This window comes from Hyperolius riggenbachi, chromosome 2, assembly GCF_040937935.1.
Source record: "Hyperolius riggenbachi isolate aHypRig1 chromosome 2, aHypRig1.pri, whole genome shotgun sequence".
NCBI classification, from domain to species: Eukaryota; Metazoa; Chordata; class Amphibia; order Anura; family Hyperoliidae; genus Hyperolius; species Hyperolius riggenbachi.
Genome location: NC_090647.1, coordinates 124,040,023 through 124,057,104, shown reverse-complemented (window position 1 = coordinate 124,057,104; position 17,082 = coordinate 124,040,023).

The following is a 17,082-nucleotide window of genomic DNA, read 5'->3' as shown; positions in this document are numbered from 1 at the left end:
TCAGTGAACCTGCCACTGCATACCTGTTCTGTTCAGTGGACCCGCCACTGTATACCTGTTCATTGAACCCACCACTGCATACCTGTGCTGTGAACCCACCACTGCATACCTGTTCTGTGAACCCACCACTGCATACCTGTGCTGTGAACCCACCACTGCATACCTGTTCAGTGAACCTGCCACTGCATACCTGTTCTGTTCAGTGGACCCGCCACTGTATACCTGTTCATTGAACCCACCACTGCATACCTGTGCTGTGAACCCACCACTGCATACCTGTTCTGTGAACCCACCACTGCATACCTGTTCAGTGAACCCGCCACTGCATACCTGTTCTGTTCAGTGGACCCGCCACTGTATACCTGTTCAGTGAACCCGCCACTGCATACCTGTTCTGTTCAGTGGACCCGCCACTGTATACCTGTTCAGTGAACCCGCCACTGCATACCTGTTGTGTTCAGTGAACCTGCCACTGCATACCTGTTCTGTGAACCCGCCACTGTATACCTGTTCTGTTTAGTGAACCCGCCACTGTATACCTGTTCTGTTTAGTGAACCCGCCACTGCATACCTGTTCTGTTCAGTGGACCCGCCACTGTATACCTGTTCAGTGAACCCGCCACTGCATACCTGTTCTGTTCAGTGGACCCGCCACTGTATACCTGTTCAGTGATCCCGCCACTGCATACCTGTTGTGTTCAGTGAACTTGCCAATGCATACCTGTTCTGTGAACCCGCCACTGTATACCTGTTCTGTTTAGTGAACCCGCCACTGCATACCTGTTCTTTTCAGTGGACCCGCCACTGTATACCTGTTTAGTGAACCCGCCACTGCATACCTGTTGTGTTCAGTGAACCTGCCACTGCATACTTGCTCTGTGAACCCGCCACTGTATACCTGTTCTGTTTAGTGAACCCGCCACTGTATACCTGTTCTGTTTAGTGAACCCGCCACTGCATACCTGTTCTGTTCAGTGGACCCGCCACTGTATACCTGTTCAGTGAACCCGCCACTGCATACCTGTTGTGTTCAGTGAACCTGCCACTGCATACCTGTTCTGTGAACCCGCCACTGTATACCTGTTCTGTTTAGTGAACCCGCCACTGCATACCTGTTCTGTTCAGTGGACCCGCCACTGTATACCTGTTCAGTGAACCCGCCACTGCATACCTGTTGTGTTCAGTGAACCTGCCACTGCATACCTGTTCTGTGAACCCACCACTGTATACCTGTTCTGTTCAGTGAACCCACCGCATCAGTGCGCATACCTGTGCAGTTAAGTGAACCCACCTACCTACGTGAGTGCACGCAGTGTGATATACCACTCCGTGCATACCCGATATGGACAAAACAGGTAGAGGAAGAGGTAGTGCCAGAGCCAGAGGAAGGCCACCCGGCAGGTCTGCGCGAGGTCGTGTAAATGTAATTTCGTGTGGACCTGGCCCACAGTACAGTGCTCGGAAGAAGGCACGTCCCATCACCTCCCAAGATTGTCAGGACGTGGTTGAGTATTTAGCGACACAGAACACCTCATCTTGCTCAGCCACCAGCGCTACTACTAGCACCACTTCCGCTGCATTTGACACTTCGCAAGAATTATTTAGTGGTGAAATCACTGATGCACAGCCATTGTTGTTACAGCCAGATGAATTTTCACCAGCTCATATGTCTGAGTTACGCGGCAACACTATGGATGTAACGTGTCAGGAGGATGAAGGACCTACTGATGGTGCAAGTTTGGATTTGTCTGAGGCAAGCGAAGCTGGGCAGGATGACTACGATGATGACGGTAATAGGGATCCTCTGTATGTTCCCAATAGAGGAGATGAAGAGGGGGACAGTTCAGAGGGGGAGTCAGAGAGTAGTAGGAGGAGAGAAGTTGCTGAAAGAAGCTGGGGCAGCTCTTCGTCAGAAACAGCTGGTGGCAGAGACCGGCACCATGTATCGCCACCTATGTACAGCCAGCCAACTTGCCCTTCAGCATCAGCTGCTGAGGTCCCCATAGTGCCCACATCCCAGGGTGGCTCAGCGGTGTGGAAATTTTTTAATGTGTGTGCCTCAGATCAGACCAAAGCCATCTGTTCGCTCTGCCAACAAAAATTGAGCCGTGGAAAGGCCAACACTCACGTAGGGACAAGTGCCTTATGAAGGCACCTGGAGAAAAGGCACAAACAGCAATGGGATGGCCACCTGAGCAAAAGCAGCAGCAGCACACAAAAGCAAAGCCACCCTCCTTCTCCTCTTCCTCCTCCATCAGGTGCATTATCTGCTTCTGCCGCTTTCGCCCTTCCACCTTCACAGGCACCCTCCTCCACTCCACCTCTGCCCTTGAGCGGTTCCTGCTCCTCTGCCCACAGCAGCAGTCAGGTGTCCGTGAAGGAAATGTTTGAGCGGAAGAAGCCAATTTCGGCCAGTCACCCCCTTGCCCGGCGTCTGACAGCTGGCGTGGCGGAACTGTTAGCTCGGCAGCTGTTACCATACCGGCTGGTGGACTCTGAGGCCTTCCGTAAATTTGTGGCCATCGGAACACCGCAGTGGAAGATGCCAGGCCGCACTTATTTTTCGAGAAAGGCCATACCCCAACTGCACCGTGAAGTTGAGAGGCAAGTGGTGTCATCTCTTGCGAAGAGCGTTGGGTCAAGGGTACACCTGACCACGGATGCCTGGTCTGCCAAGCACGGGCAGGGCCGCTACATTACCTACACAGCCCATTGGGTGAACCTGGTGGTGAACGATGGCAAGCAGGGCGCAGCGGACCAAATTGTGACACCTCCACGGCTTGCAGGCAGGCCTCTGCCACCTCCTCTCCTCCTGCTACATGCTCTTCGCTGTCCTCCTCCTCCTTGGCTGAGTGGCAGTTCTCCTCTCCAGCTACACAGCCCCAGCTCCGCAGGGCCTATGCTGCATGCCAGGTAAGACGGTGTCACGCCATCTTAGACATGTCTTGTCTTAAAGCGGAGAGTCACACTGGAGCAGCTCTCCTGGCTGCTCTTAAGAAACAGGTGGATGAGTGGCTGACCCCGCACCACATGGAGATAGGCAACGTGGTGTGCGACAACGGCAGTAATCTGCTTGCCGCTTTGCATATGGGGAAGCTGACACACATACCCTGCATGGCACATGTCATGAATCTAGTGGTTCAAAGATTTGTGGCAAAGTACCCTGGCTTAGCGAATGTCCTGAAGTAGGCCAGGAAGTTCTGTGGGCATTTGAGGCGGTCTTACACAGCCATGGCACGCTTTGCGGAAATTCAGCGCAAAAACAACATGCCGGTGAGACGCCTCATTTGCGATAGCACGACTCGCTGGAACTCGACCCTGCTCATGTTCTCCCGCCTGCTAGAACAGAAGAAAGCCGTGACCCACTACCTCTACAACTACAGTAGAATGAAACAGTCTGGGAAGATGGGGATGTTCTGGCCCGACAACTGGACACTGATGGAAAATGCATGCAGGCTCATGCGGCCGTTTGAGGAGGTGACCAACCTGGTGAGCCGCAGTGAGGGCACCATCAGCGACTTAATTCCCTACGCTTACTTCTTGGAGCGTGCTGTGCGTAGAGTGGCGGATGAAGCTGTGAATGAGCGTGACCAGGAACCGTTACGGCAGGAACAGGCATGGGACCAATTTTCATCAGACCCAGCTGTTTCCTCAACACCTGCGGCAGCACAGAGGGGGGAGGAGGAGGAAGAAGAGAAGTCGTGTGCAGAAGACGAGTCAGACTCAGAGGATGATGAGCAAGGTGTTTCTTTGGGGGAGGAGGAGGAGGAGGAGGGGACAGCGGCAGGAGAACAACCTCAGCAGGTATCGCAAGGCACTTGTGCTGCTCAACCTTCCCGTGGTATTGTTCGCGGCTGGGGGGAGGAGGTTGACTTACCTGACGTCACTGAGGAAGAGCAAGAGGAGATGGAGGGTACTGGATCCGACTTTGTGCAGATGTCGTCTTTTATGCTGTCCTGCCTGTTGAGGGACCCCCGTATAAAAAACCTCAAGGGGAATGACCTGTACTGGGTGGCCACACTACTAGACCCTCGGTACAGGCACAAAGTGGCAGACCTGTTACCAACTCACCGGAAGGTGCAAAGGATGCAGCACATGCAGAACCAGCTGTCAACTATGCTTTACAATGCCTTTAAGGGTGATGTGACGGCACAACGCCAGCAAGGTACCACTGCCACTAATCCTCCTCCCGTGTCCATGCAGTCAAAGACAGGACGCTCCAGCGATCTCATGGTGATGTCGGACATGCGGACGTTCTTTAGTCCAACGCCTCGCCGTAGCCCTTCCGGATCCACCCTCCACCAACGCCTGGAACGGCAGGTAGCCGACTACCTGGCCTTAAGTGTGGATGTAGACACTGCTGTGAACAGCGATGAGGAACCCTTGAACTACTGGGTGCGCAGGCTTGACCTGTGGCCAGAGCTGTCCCAATTTGCCATCCAACTTCTCTCCTGCCCTGCCGCAAGCGTCCTGTCAGAAAGGACCTTCAGCGCAGCTGGAGGCATTGTCACAGAGAAGAGAAGTCGCCTAAGTCACAAAAGTGTTAAGTACCTCACCTTTATCAAAATGAATGAGGCATGGATCCCGGAGGGCTGCTGCCCGCCCCAAGACTAAGTCAGTCCCCGCACACACAGCATCTCTGCCTGCACGCCGTGTGACTGGCTGCCTGGCCTGCCCCAAGAAGACTAAGTCGCTCCCAGTCCCTCCACACAGCATGTCTGCCTGCAGACCGCTTGACTACCTTCTCCGCCACCACCAACAGGGTCCGGGACTCCAGGCGGATTGCTGAATTTTTTAGGCCGCTGCTAGCAGCGGCCGCTGTAATAATTTTTCTGGTGCGTGAACATGACTGCCTAATTTTTCTGGCTGCACTGCGGGCAGCTGCAACAACAAAAGAAAAGGCATGTACATGTGCCCATTCCCCTTCATGATCATTACCTTGCCGTGGTGAAGGGGCTTGCGTATCACAATGAAGCAATGACCGGCGCCTAGATGAGTGTCTCGGGGGGCACACCCACGATAATAAGGTCGTTGCCTCATTGTGGTCAGACCAAATTTGATCAGCTGGACAGTCACTGTTCTGTCATTCAGCTACATCAGCCAGGCGTCCATATGGGCTGTAAAGCTACCAAAACCTGCACTCTCGCCATGGTGCGCACCAGTCCAGCACGGCCGTCACTACACAAACAGCTGTTTGCGGTGCGTTACACGGTGAGTTTGGTGTGTCAGTGTGAAGCAGTACCTTAATTACACTACCTGATTGATGTATACACATGCAAGATGTTTGAAAGCACTTTAGGCCTGTCATTTAGCATTCAATGTGATTTCTGCCCTTAAAACGCTGCTTTGCGTCAAATCCAGATTTTTCCCCGGGACTTTTGGCATGTATACCACTCCGCCATCCAGGTGTTAGACCCCTTGAAACATCTTTTCCATCACTTTTGTGGCCAGCATAATTATTTTTTTTTTCAAAGTTCGCATCCCCATTGAAGTCTATTGCGGTTCGCGAACTTTAACGCGAACCGAACGTTACGCGAAAGTTCGCGAACCAGGTTCGCGAACCTAAAATCGGAGGTTCGGCCCAACTCTAATTGCCAGCACATTGCCTGCTGTCCAGTCAGTGCCCAGTCATTGCTATATGATTACGCCAGCAGGACCATAGAATGGCAAGGCATAGCAGGGAGCCATAGGAAGGTCTGCAGATTGGCGGGTGAAAAAATCCCAGATACAGGTCAGCCGGGAATGCTGTGCTGGTATGACTGGCGCCCCCATTATTGGAGCTTAGGATTTTTGCAAAATCCGGAAATCACTGATATAAACGAAATACAGTGTTTGAATAGAATAGCGTTACCAATACCTCGCCTGAATGAAGTGATGTCACTAATCACAATATTGCTCTGGAGAGTGAAGGGTAGATGCTTCCATCTCTGCACCACTCAACACATCTTCCATGCAGTCCAAAAGTTTCTGTGCGCACGTGTTACATGCCTGTGCCTGCACAGTAGAGAGTATCTGATCAGGCTTGGCTATTTCTACCTGAGCCTGAATGAAAGCCTCTACTGTGCCTGCGGGAGGCTCACACAGGAATGTAATGATCCTGGAGTCCTGGCAGATTTTCGGTGGCTGCAGAGCCGGATTAAGGCTAAATGGGGCCCTAAGCAAAGTAACTGATTTGACCTCCCCCCCATCATGTTGTAATAGAATCAGAAGATGCAGCTGCACAGCAACATGCCGCACACACCGGGCAGCCGAGATACTGGTTGCTATGGGCAACAGCCCGCTTTCCTCTGTGGGTGCACAATGCAGGGAATAGCAGCGGCAAATTGCAGAGTGAGAGATGAATGGCTGGGACATTTGCACTCAGGGGCTGGGGCACCCCTGTGAAGAGGGCGCCAGATATCACAGCAGCAGCACTTTCCCCCTGCATCTCCAGCCTGGCAATAGCAGAAAGCTCTGGACACTGCCAAACCAGAAGCCGTTCCCCAGACAGAATTACATAACCACCCCCACCACCGAACAACCGATTTCCTCCCAAACTAGACAGCCACCATGCAGCCTCCATCCCAGTGAATACGATAGTCCAGCAGAGAAGGCAGCCGCAGCAGGGGAGAATGACAGCACCAGATGGCTCACATCCACCTATTGCGATCCAAGCAATAGAGGTCCCGTCATGCGGAGCCCATCTGTCTCCTCTAGAGTGCTGCCGCTCTGTTACTACTACTATTACTACTTCCTACTTCATGTCTGAACTGAGAATCAGGAAGTTCAGAGCGAGCGGCTGCACTGTAGAAGAGACAGATGGGTTTCAGATGACGGGATCTCTATCGCTTGGATCATGGATAGGTGAGTGAGTGTTTGCCATCTGCTGCTATCATTCTTGCTGCAGCTGTGGTTCTCTGTGGGAAGGGGGGGCGGAGTGGGCAGCGGCAGAGCGCACAGTAGCAGGAGGGGGACCTAGGAGGAGAGCCTGGCTCTGAAGACAATCAGCAGCGCACGGCATCATTTGACAAGACAAGACAAGACAAATAACATTTATATCGCGCTTTTCTCCTGGCGGACTCAAAGCGTCAGAGCTGCAGCCACTAGGATGCGCCCTATAGGCAGTAGCAGTGTTAGAGAGACTTGCCTAAGGTCTCCTACTGAATAGGTGCTGGCTTACTGAACAGGCAGAGCTGAGATTCGAACCCTGGTCTCCTGTGTCAGAGGCAGAGCCCTTAAAGGGACTTCGAGCAGTGCCTGTGGGTATGCCTTTAAGCATACCCACAACTAATTAATTACATCCTCACACCTACCAGCATGATGTTTGTAATGATATCCCCCTGGGTTCCTTATATTTCATTGCATTGTGCTGAATCGAGCTGCCGACTTTGGAGAAAAGTCGTCCTGTGGCCGCGATTTCGATCGCGAAAATAGCGAAAACTAAAAGGTATATATCATTGGAAAGAGGAGAAAGAGAGCTTTAAAATGATATGCATCTTTCCATAGTTACTGCACTGCTCAGAGTCTCTTTAACCATTATAACATCCAGCCACCGCTGACAGGATGGCGAGGGCTGGTTTATGTGCTGATGGGGCCCCTTTTACTCTGAATGGGGCCCCAAGCGACTGCTTTTGTTGCCTGGTCGATAATCCGGCCCTGGGTGGCTGATGGCGCTGGAATGGAGGGCCAGAGGAGGATGGGGGAAGCCCTTTTTAGGCTTCCTCCTTCTGAGGTAAGTACCCCCCAGGGGCTCTTTTTTTCTTACAGATTCTCTTTAGCCTCTCTGGCGGTAAGCCTGAGTGCGAACTAGCGCCGGGAGCTCAATTCAGAGTATACTGCGCAGCGCACGTTTTTTTTTTGTTTCAATAAAATTTTTATTGATTTTTGTAAAACAACTGAAATATGATCATAACATTCACAAACATTAGTGAAAACAGATTGACAATGAACTGGAAATATTTAAGTGCAATTCCATAGCAAAACTACTCATGACTTACGCAGCGGGCGTTTTTACTCACCTCCCGGGGGATCCAGAAGTCGGTAGCTGTTCTCCTTCCTTTCCTCCGATACTCTGAATCACTCTGGTTGGCTATCTCACTACAGGGTTACAGCGCCACCTGGAGGACAGAGGGAAAATTGCAGTGTTGGAGCACAAAGAGGTGAGGTGAGGCTGATTTTTTCCTGATTTGGGTCTGAAACGTGCTGAAAAGACCCTAAAATCTGGAAATGTTCATACCGCAAGGGAGATATAACAATGCCAGTTCCCTGGCATCCTGCTAGTCCTCTGCTTCTAATACTTTTAGGCATAGACCCCAAACAAGCTTGCAGATCAGACAATATTAGCTGCATTCTTGTTTCAGGTTGTGTTATTCAGACTCTACTTCAGCCAAGAGATCAGCAGGACTACCAGGCAACTGGTATTGTTTAAAAGGAAATAAACATACTTCAAACATAGTCACTTCAGTTCTCCTTTAAGCAGATTAGATTCTACTTAGTTGATCTCATCTTGCTGCATGCAGAGAGTTTTGGGGAATCTCGTCAAACGTTTTTCAACTACATACCCATATAAGTTTGTGTGTTTTCATTCAGACAGTGTGCAGTTTCAGGATTTACAATACCAATCAGATTTGTTGAATATGGGCTAGATGACAAGATAATGCAGAAATTCTTACAACACAATACTGGGGAATTTGAACTTATTTATCTACCATGTTATGCGGTTAAAAAGGAAAGCACAGTTAAATTGGCAGGAATTCAGACTGCACTAACCTCAAATACACCCGAATTCGACCAAGACAAATTCTGAAAGCAATCAAGTTGATTAGTGCTAATCATAAGCATTGGCTTCTGAAGCAAACTTTTCAGACTGAAAAATAATTTCTTTATCTGCATTTCTGCAGCTGTGCATAGTGGAGTAGCAATAGGGGATGCAGAGGCTGCGACTGCAACGGGGCCCCAGGACCAGAAAGGCCCATTCCTTCATCCACCTTCAATTAGCTTTTCATTGGTGCTACGCTGGTAATGAACACCTCTATATGTGAAAAGCATAGTAGTAATCCTTAAAGTGACATTGAAGCGAAAAAAATTATGATATAATGATTTGTATGTGTAATAAAGCTAATAAATAAAACATTAGGAGCAGAGACATAAATCTAATATTTTTTCCAGTACAGGAAGAGGTAAGAAACTCCAGTTGTTATCTATGCAAAAGATACATTGAGCTCCACGACTTTCAAAGTCGCAGAGAGCTCTGCCTTCTGAAGCTTATTATCTCAAGTGGCACTGTGTTGTTTTTTTCTGCAGAGAACAGCTCAAAAGTTCACTAGCCTGCTCTGTAAAATCATTTAGAATGCTGAGTGGTGTGTAAACTGCAAATATTAAAGAATGATGCAATGTTATAAAAAAAAAAGATAAAACTGAAAATAAAAATATGAGAATATTTTCTTTGCTTCTAACGTTCTAGTAATTATCCGTACTACACATACAATCCATTAATCATATTTTTTTTCTCTTCATTGTCTCTTTAAAGGGAATCTGAAGTGAAAATAAGCTTATGATATAATTAATTTTATATGTAGTACAGCTAAGAAAGAGAACATTAGTAGCACAGATAGGAGTCTCACGTTGTTTCCAGTACAGGAAGAGTTTAGAAACTTCAGTTGCTAGCAAAAGAGATTCTCTGAGCTCTCTGACCCAATTTGGGTCACTGGTTTCTGGAGCACTTATACATTAAAGAAACAGTCAGAGAAAGATTTAGATAAAAATTTTACTGCAAGGAAATTGAAAGGGTCAATAGCTCTGGTTGTTTTATAGTTTAAAATACAGCGTGTTGTAATTGCAAATATGTCAGAATTATGCAATGTTATATATAAAAAAAATAATAATAATAATAATAAAAAAAAAACAAATATATATATATATATATATATATATATATACAAGACCACCATTTTACTAATGTTCTATTAACCACTTGCCAACCACCCACTACCTATGGGCGGCGGCAAAGTGGCACGCCCAGGACCGCGTAATGCCGATGGGCGTCGGGTCCTGGGATACTGAATTGCCGGGGATCGCGCACATCCACCAGCATTAGGCTCCGCCCACCCGCGACGTCAACCCGCCGGCTGTTTAGAAGCGCCGGCGGCTTGTTAACTCCCGATCTGCCACAATCCAAGCGTATAATATGCTTTGTAATGTATACAAAGCGTATTATACAGGCTGCCTCCTGCCCTGGTGGTCCCAGTGATCGAGGGACCACCAGGGCAGGCTGCAGCCCTCCCTGTCTGCACCCAAGCACACTGATCTGGCCCCCCCTGCCCCCTGATCACCCACAGCACCCCTCAGACCCAACCCCCCTGCCCACCCCCCAGACCCCTGTTTGCACCCAATCACCCCCCTAATCACCCATCAATCACTCCCTGTCACTATCTGTCAATGCTATTTTTTAGATTAGGTCCTAAACTGCCCCCTGGGGGCTCCTGATCACCCCCCCCCCACCCCCTCAGATCCTCCCCAGACCCCCTTCCTGTTTACTGTATACACCTATTCTCCCCTGTAATCACCCACTGATCACCTGTCAATCACAAATCAATCGCCCCCTGTCACTGCCACCCATCAGCTTAGACCCTAACCTGGCCCTTGTGGGCACCTAATCTCCCACCCACACCCTCAGATTGCCCACAGAAACACCCTTAAATCACCTCCGAAAGTGCATTGTTTACATCTGCTCTCCCCTCTAATCACCCACTGATCACCCACTGATCACCCATCAATCACCCATCAATCACCCCGTCACCACCTGTCACTGCTTCCCATCAGATCAGACTAATCTGCCCCTTGCAGGCACCCAATCATCCACCCACACCCTCAGATAGCCCCCCAGACCCCCTCTGATCAACTCGCCAGAGCATTGCTTGCATATATTCTCCCCTGTAATCACCTACTGATCACCTATCAATCACCCCGTCACCCCCTGTCACCACCTGTCACTGCTACCCATCAGATCAGACCCTATTCTGCCCCTTGCGGGCACCCAATCACCCGCCCACACCCTCAGATAGCCCCCCAGACCCCCTCTGATCAACTCATTAGTGCATTGCTTGCATATATTCCCCCCTCTAATCACCTACTGATCACCTATCAATCACCCCGTCAACCCCTGTCACCACCTGTCACCACCTGTCACTGCAACCCATCAAATCAGACCATATTCTGCCCCTTGCGAGCACCCAATCACCCGCCCACACCCTCAGATAGCCCCCCAGACCCCCTCTGATCAACTTGTCAGTGCATTGCTTGCATATATTGTCCCCTGTATTCACCTACTGATCACCTGTCAATCACCCCGTCACCCCCTGTCACCACCTGTCACTGCTCAGATCAGACCCTAATCTGCTCCTTGCGGGCACCCAATCACCCGCCCACACCCTCAGCTCGCCGTCAGACCCCCCCCCGATCTCCTCCCCAGGGCATTACTTGCATCTATTCCCCCCTCTATTCACACCCTGAGACACCCATCAATCACCTCCTGTCACCCCCTAGCATACCTACTCATCAGATCAGGCCCTAATTTGCCCCGTGTGGGCTCCTGATCATTCGGCCAAACCCTCAGATCCCCCTCAGACCTCATTCCGATCACCTCCCCAGTGCATTGATTGCATCTACAGTATTCTCCCCTCTAATCACCCCCGAGACACCCATCAATCACCTCCTGTCACCACCTGTCACCCCCTAGCACTCCTATTCATCAGATCAGGCTCTAATCTGTCCCCTGCAGGCTTCTGATCACCCTGCCAAACCCTCACCCGCCCCACCGCAGTGACAGAATTTTTTTTCCTGATCACTGCTGGTACGACTTAATTGTGGCTGAGACCAAACGTTATGCCACACTGTACGCAACCGCCAATCCAAGAAGCTACTATGCACAGCCTTTTCAGTGGAAGCCACTCCAAGTTTCCAAACTTAATATTTTTGGGGCCTTCTCCCTAACATGGGTCTAGTCAAAAAGAATGTATTGTGGTCTAATTGGTCTACGCACCCAATACATTACATGCCCATGTTCTCTGCTGCCATGTCCAGGTCACGATTTGAGAACATCCTGCGCTTCCTGCACTTCAGTGCCAATACAACCTGTCATCTAAGAGGCCACCATGCTTATGACCAGTTCTACAAAATTCGTCCCCTCATAGATCACCTGTCATCAAAATTTGCAGATGCTTATACCCCTGAACAGTCATTTTGGGGCATTTGGTTTCCAGACTACTCCTCACGGTTTTGGGCCCCTAAAATGCCAGGACAGTATAGGAACCCCAAAGTGACCCCATTTTAGAAAGAAGACACCCCAAGGTATTCCGTTAGGTGTATGATGAGTTCATAGAAGATTTAATTTTTTGTCAAAAGTTAGCGGAAATTGATTTTTATTGATTTTTTTCACAAAGTGTCATTTTCCACTAACTTGTGACAAAAAATAAAATCTTCTATGAACTCACCATACACCTAACGGAATACCTTGGGGTGTCATCTTTCTAAAATGGGATAACTTGTGGGGTTCCTATACTGCCCTGGTATTTTAGGGTCCCTAAACCGTGAGGAGTAGTCTAGAAACCAAATGCCTCAAAATGACCTGTGAATAGGACGTTGCGCCCCTTAGCGCACCTAGGCTGCAAAAAAGTGTCACACGTGGTATTGCCGTACTCAGGAGAAGTAGTATAATGTGTTTTGGGGTGTATTTTTACACATACCAATGCTGGGTGGGAGAAATACCTCTGTAAATGGACAATTGTGTGTAAAAAAATCAAAAAATTGTCATCTACAGAGCAATTTCTCCCACCCAGCATGGGTATGTGTAAAAATACACCCCCAAAACACTTTATACTACTTCTCCTGAGTACGGTGATACCACATATGTGACACTTTTTTTCAGCCTAGGTGCGCTAAGGGGCCCAACGTCCTATGAGTACCTTTAGGATTTCACAGGTCATTTTGAGGCATTTGGTTTCTAGACTACTCCTCACGGTTTAGGGCCCCTAAAATGCCAGGGCAGTATAGGAACCCCACAAGTGACCCCATTTTAGAAAGAAGACACCCCAAGGTATTCCGTTAGGTGTATGGTGAGTTCATAGAAGATTTTATTTTTTTGTCACAAGTTAGTGGAAAATGACACTTTGTGAAAAAAAAACAATAAAAATCAATTTCCGCTAACTTGTGACAAGGAATAAAATCTTCTATGAACTCACCATACTACTAACGGAATACCATGGAGTGTCTTCTTTCTAAAATGGGGTCACTTGTGGGGTTCCTATACTGCCCTGGCATTTTAGGGGCCCTAAACCGTGAGGAGTAGTCTGGAAACCAAATGCCGCAAAATGACCTGTGAAATCCTAAAGGTACTCATTGGACTCTGGGCCCCTTAGCACAGTTAGGGTGCAAAAAAGTGCCACACATGTGGTATCGCCGTACTCGGGAGAAGTAGTATAATGTGTTTTGGGGTGTATTTTTACACATACCCATGCTGGGTGGTAGAAATATCTCTGTAAATGGACAATTGTGTGTAAAAAAATTAAAAAAAATCTCATTTACAGAGATATTTCTCTCACCCAGCATGGGTATGTGTAAAAATACGGGGGATAACACAGCAGGAAGGGAAGCCTCAATAGGACCCTGTCCTGAGGCTTCCCTCTCTTAGTAAGTATCTAATTCTGTGTACTCTTTGAATGGTTAGCAAGATAGATGCAGTTTAATAGTATAAGAGTTGAAACCGGTACTGCTGTTTGTGAATAAAAAGCTTTATTCTTTGGTTGTAAAATAAAGCTTTTTATTCACAAAAAGCAATGCCAGATTTGCCTCTTATGCTATTGAACTAATACATATTGCAGCAGGGGGCTACGCAAATGCAAAGTAAAAAGTGGTACTTCTTTCCAGTCATGTATCGGCAGTTGGCTGATGGTGTAATGGTTAAGGGCTCTGTCTCTGACACAGGAGACCTGGGTTCGAATCTCGGCTCTGCCTGTTCAGTAAGCCAGCACTAATTCAGTAGGAGACCTTTGGCAAGTCTCCCTTACACTGCTACTGCCAATAGAGCGCGCCCTAGTGGCTGCTGCTCTGCTCTGGCGCTTTGAGTCCGCAAGGAGAAAAGCGCAATATAAATGTTATTTGTCTTGTCTTGTCTTGTATAGCCGAAATTTTAAGTTTTAGTGCAAAACCATATTTTTCTTTTAAGGGGTTGTAAACGAAAATTTAGTGCTAAATAGGTTAAATAAACGGAAATAAAATGGCAAAATACGTCTATAACAACAAACAAATTCTGAAAAGAAACGTCAAATATCGTCTATAACAAAAACGATATTTACACTTGTATTAAGCATAGCAATGCAATGGTAGATTTTACAGATATTTTACTGTAATTATACCAAACTGTAGGCTCACACAGATCTCTCCCTATCCCCTAGACCCCCCTCTTTGTTTAAATATACATAATTTAATAAATTGTATATATTACATATATTGTGCTGTAACTATACCTAACCTTACTCTCACACAGAGCCCTCCCTGTACCTATCCCTAACCCCTAGACCCCCCTGGTGGTGCCTAACCCTAAGACCCCCCTGGTGGTGCCTAACCCTAAGACCCCCCTGGTGGTGCCTAACCCTAAGACCCCCCCGGTTGGTGCCAAACCCTAAGACCCCTCTGGTGGTGCCTAACCCTAAGACCCCCCTGGTGGTGCCTAACCCTAAGACCCCCCTGGTGGTGCCTAACCCTAAGACCCCCCTGGTGGTGCCTAAACCTTAGACTCCCCTGGTGGTGCCTAACCCTAACCATCCCCCTGGTGGTACCTAACCCTAACTACCCCCCGATTGCGTATATTATACTGTAACTATACCTAACCCTCCCTGTACCTATCCCTAACCCCTAGACCCCCCTGGTAATGCCTAAACCTAACCATCCCCACCGCACAAACACCCTAAACAACTATAAACAATAATATATTTAATCCTTAAAATACTTCTATACAAATAGCATGAATACAATAATTTATATATTTGTAATAGAATAAATAGCTTTAAAATAGCCTTCAAATCACGTATACATTAATATTATAAATAGAGAAAAGTATATATAAATATATACAATGCAATAGATAGCCTTACAAGCATTAGAAATCTTAAAATAACAGTAACATTAAAAGCGATATTTTAGTAACTATAATCAACGCATTATAAGTGTAAAAACAACCTTAAAATAACAGTAATATTAAAAGCGATATTTTAGTAACTATAATCAACGCATTATAAGTGTAAAAACAAAGTTAATACCAAAAGCGATGTATTTCGAATACAATAAGGTTGAAAACGGTATTTACGCATTGTACATATGAAAACAAATTTTTAAATGATCAAAGAAGTGTAAACGAAAATTTAGTTGTTATACTTTTGTAAGCGAAATTTTTAAACTAAATAATAAGTAAAAAGTGATATACCGGTAAGCGAAATTTAAAAACGAAAAAATAAGTATAACACAAACTCAAAACGAACTTGTAAACGATATTTGTTATAAACCTTATTCTGTAAACGAAAACTTTTGTTATCACGATCCCTGTAACCGGTATTTCTCGGGCGCCCTTTTTTCCTGTCGGGCGCCGAATAGCCGATATTTTGCATTGCAGTCTATGGCGGCGCCCTTTTTGTTCACTATCCCTGTGCGCCCTTTTTTACTAGCACCTCTTTCCAGAGTCTATAGAAAGTCAAAGAATCACTTGATAGTAAATTAGGACCATGGGGACTCTTTCTATTGGGTCTACTACCTAAAAAGCATATATTCGATTTCATTAAGAATTGAGCCTTTTTTCTTGTAGGTTTTTATGATTATAAAACTAACCTATTCCGGAAAGCAGTAACATAAATCTATGCACATCTGTGTAGAAGGAACAGACGTTTGTTGACTTACCGTGCCTTGTTAATAAACCTCTCAGCCAACAGAAGCCTCCAAAGAGATTTATCAAGTAGCCATTGTCTGTAGCATCCTTTTCTATGACTTCATCTGTTGGTATAAGCATACCAGGGTGTAGCATAACAACCAGTGTTTAATGCTTGAACATTTTTGTTTAGTCACTCAAAAAGGAATAGATGACTTCTGTAAACATTGTTTGCATTAGTGCAGTAAATGGGTACAGATGTTACCTTCCACTTGATGTTTGTTAACCTGCCTATCCACTAGATTGAGCATGCATCTGCAGTGCAGTGCAGTAAGCCATACACTGGCAATCAGACACATTGGCATTTGCAGTAGAATCTGGAAATACATTGAGGAATATGGTAAAGGGGCAGTGGCATGTCATGTGGGGTCACTGTAACAATCGTATTAATAGCAGACAACACATAGGTTAACCACTTCAGTTCCAGAAGTCTCTGACCCCATAACCAATTAAGTCTTTTGGATGTAGCTGCTACGTCAAAAAGGCTACACTACACTATGCATAGACATATGACTATGGTAGGGATTAGATTGTGAGCCCCTCTGAGGGACAGTTAGGTGAGAATATACCCTTTACAACACTGTGTAAGATGTCGGCGCTATATAAATACTAAATAATAATAATTCCTTCTGGCAAGGGCCATGCCCCATGCCACACAGCCAATGGAATCAAGGTCTGAAAGAAGGATAACCAAATCAAGAGTCTGTCTTGGACAACGTCTGGATTGACATGAAAAGGAAGATGGATGGTCTTAAACCATCAGGCTGTTCGGTTTAACACTTGCATATATATATATATATATATATATATATATATATATATATATATATATATATATATATATATTAGTTCTAACGGTTTTGGAATCAATAAAATGACAACAGTGCCCAAGTTTATGCACCTGCCTAATTTTATTTAAACAATTGTTGCACACTTTCTGTAAATCCAATAACTTCCTTTCACTTCTCAAATATCACTGTGTGTGTCTCCTATATGATATATTTAACTGACATTTTTTATCGTAACAACCAACGATTTATACAGGAAAATCATGACAATTAACAGGGTTGCCCAAACTTTTGCATCCCACTGTATATACACTCACCCACGGGATTATTAGGAACACCATA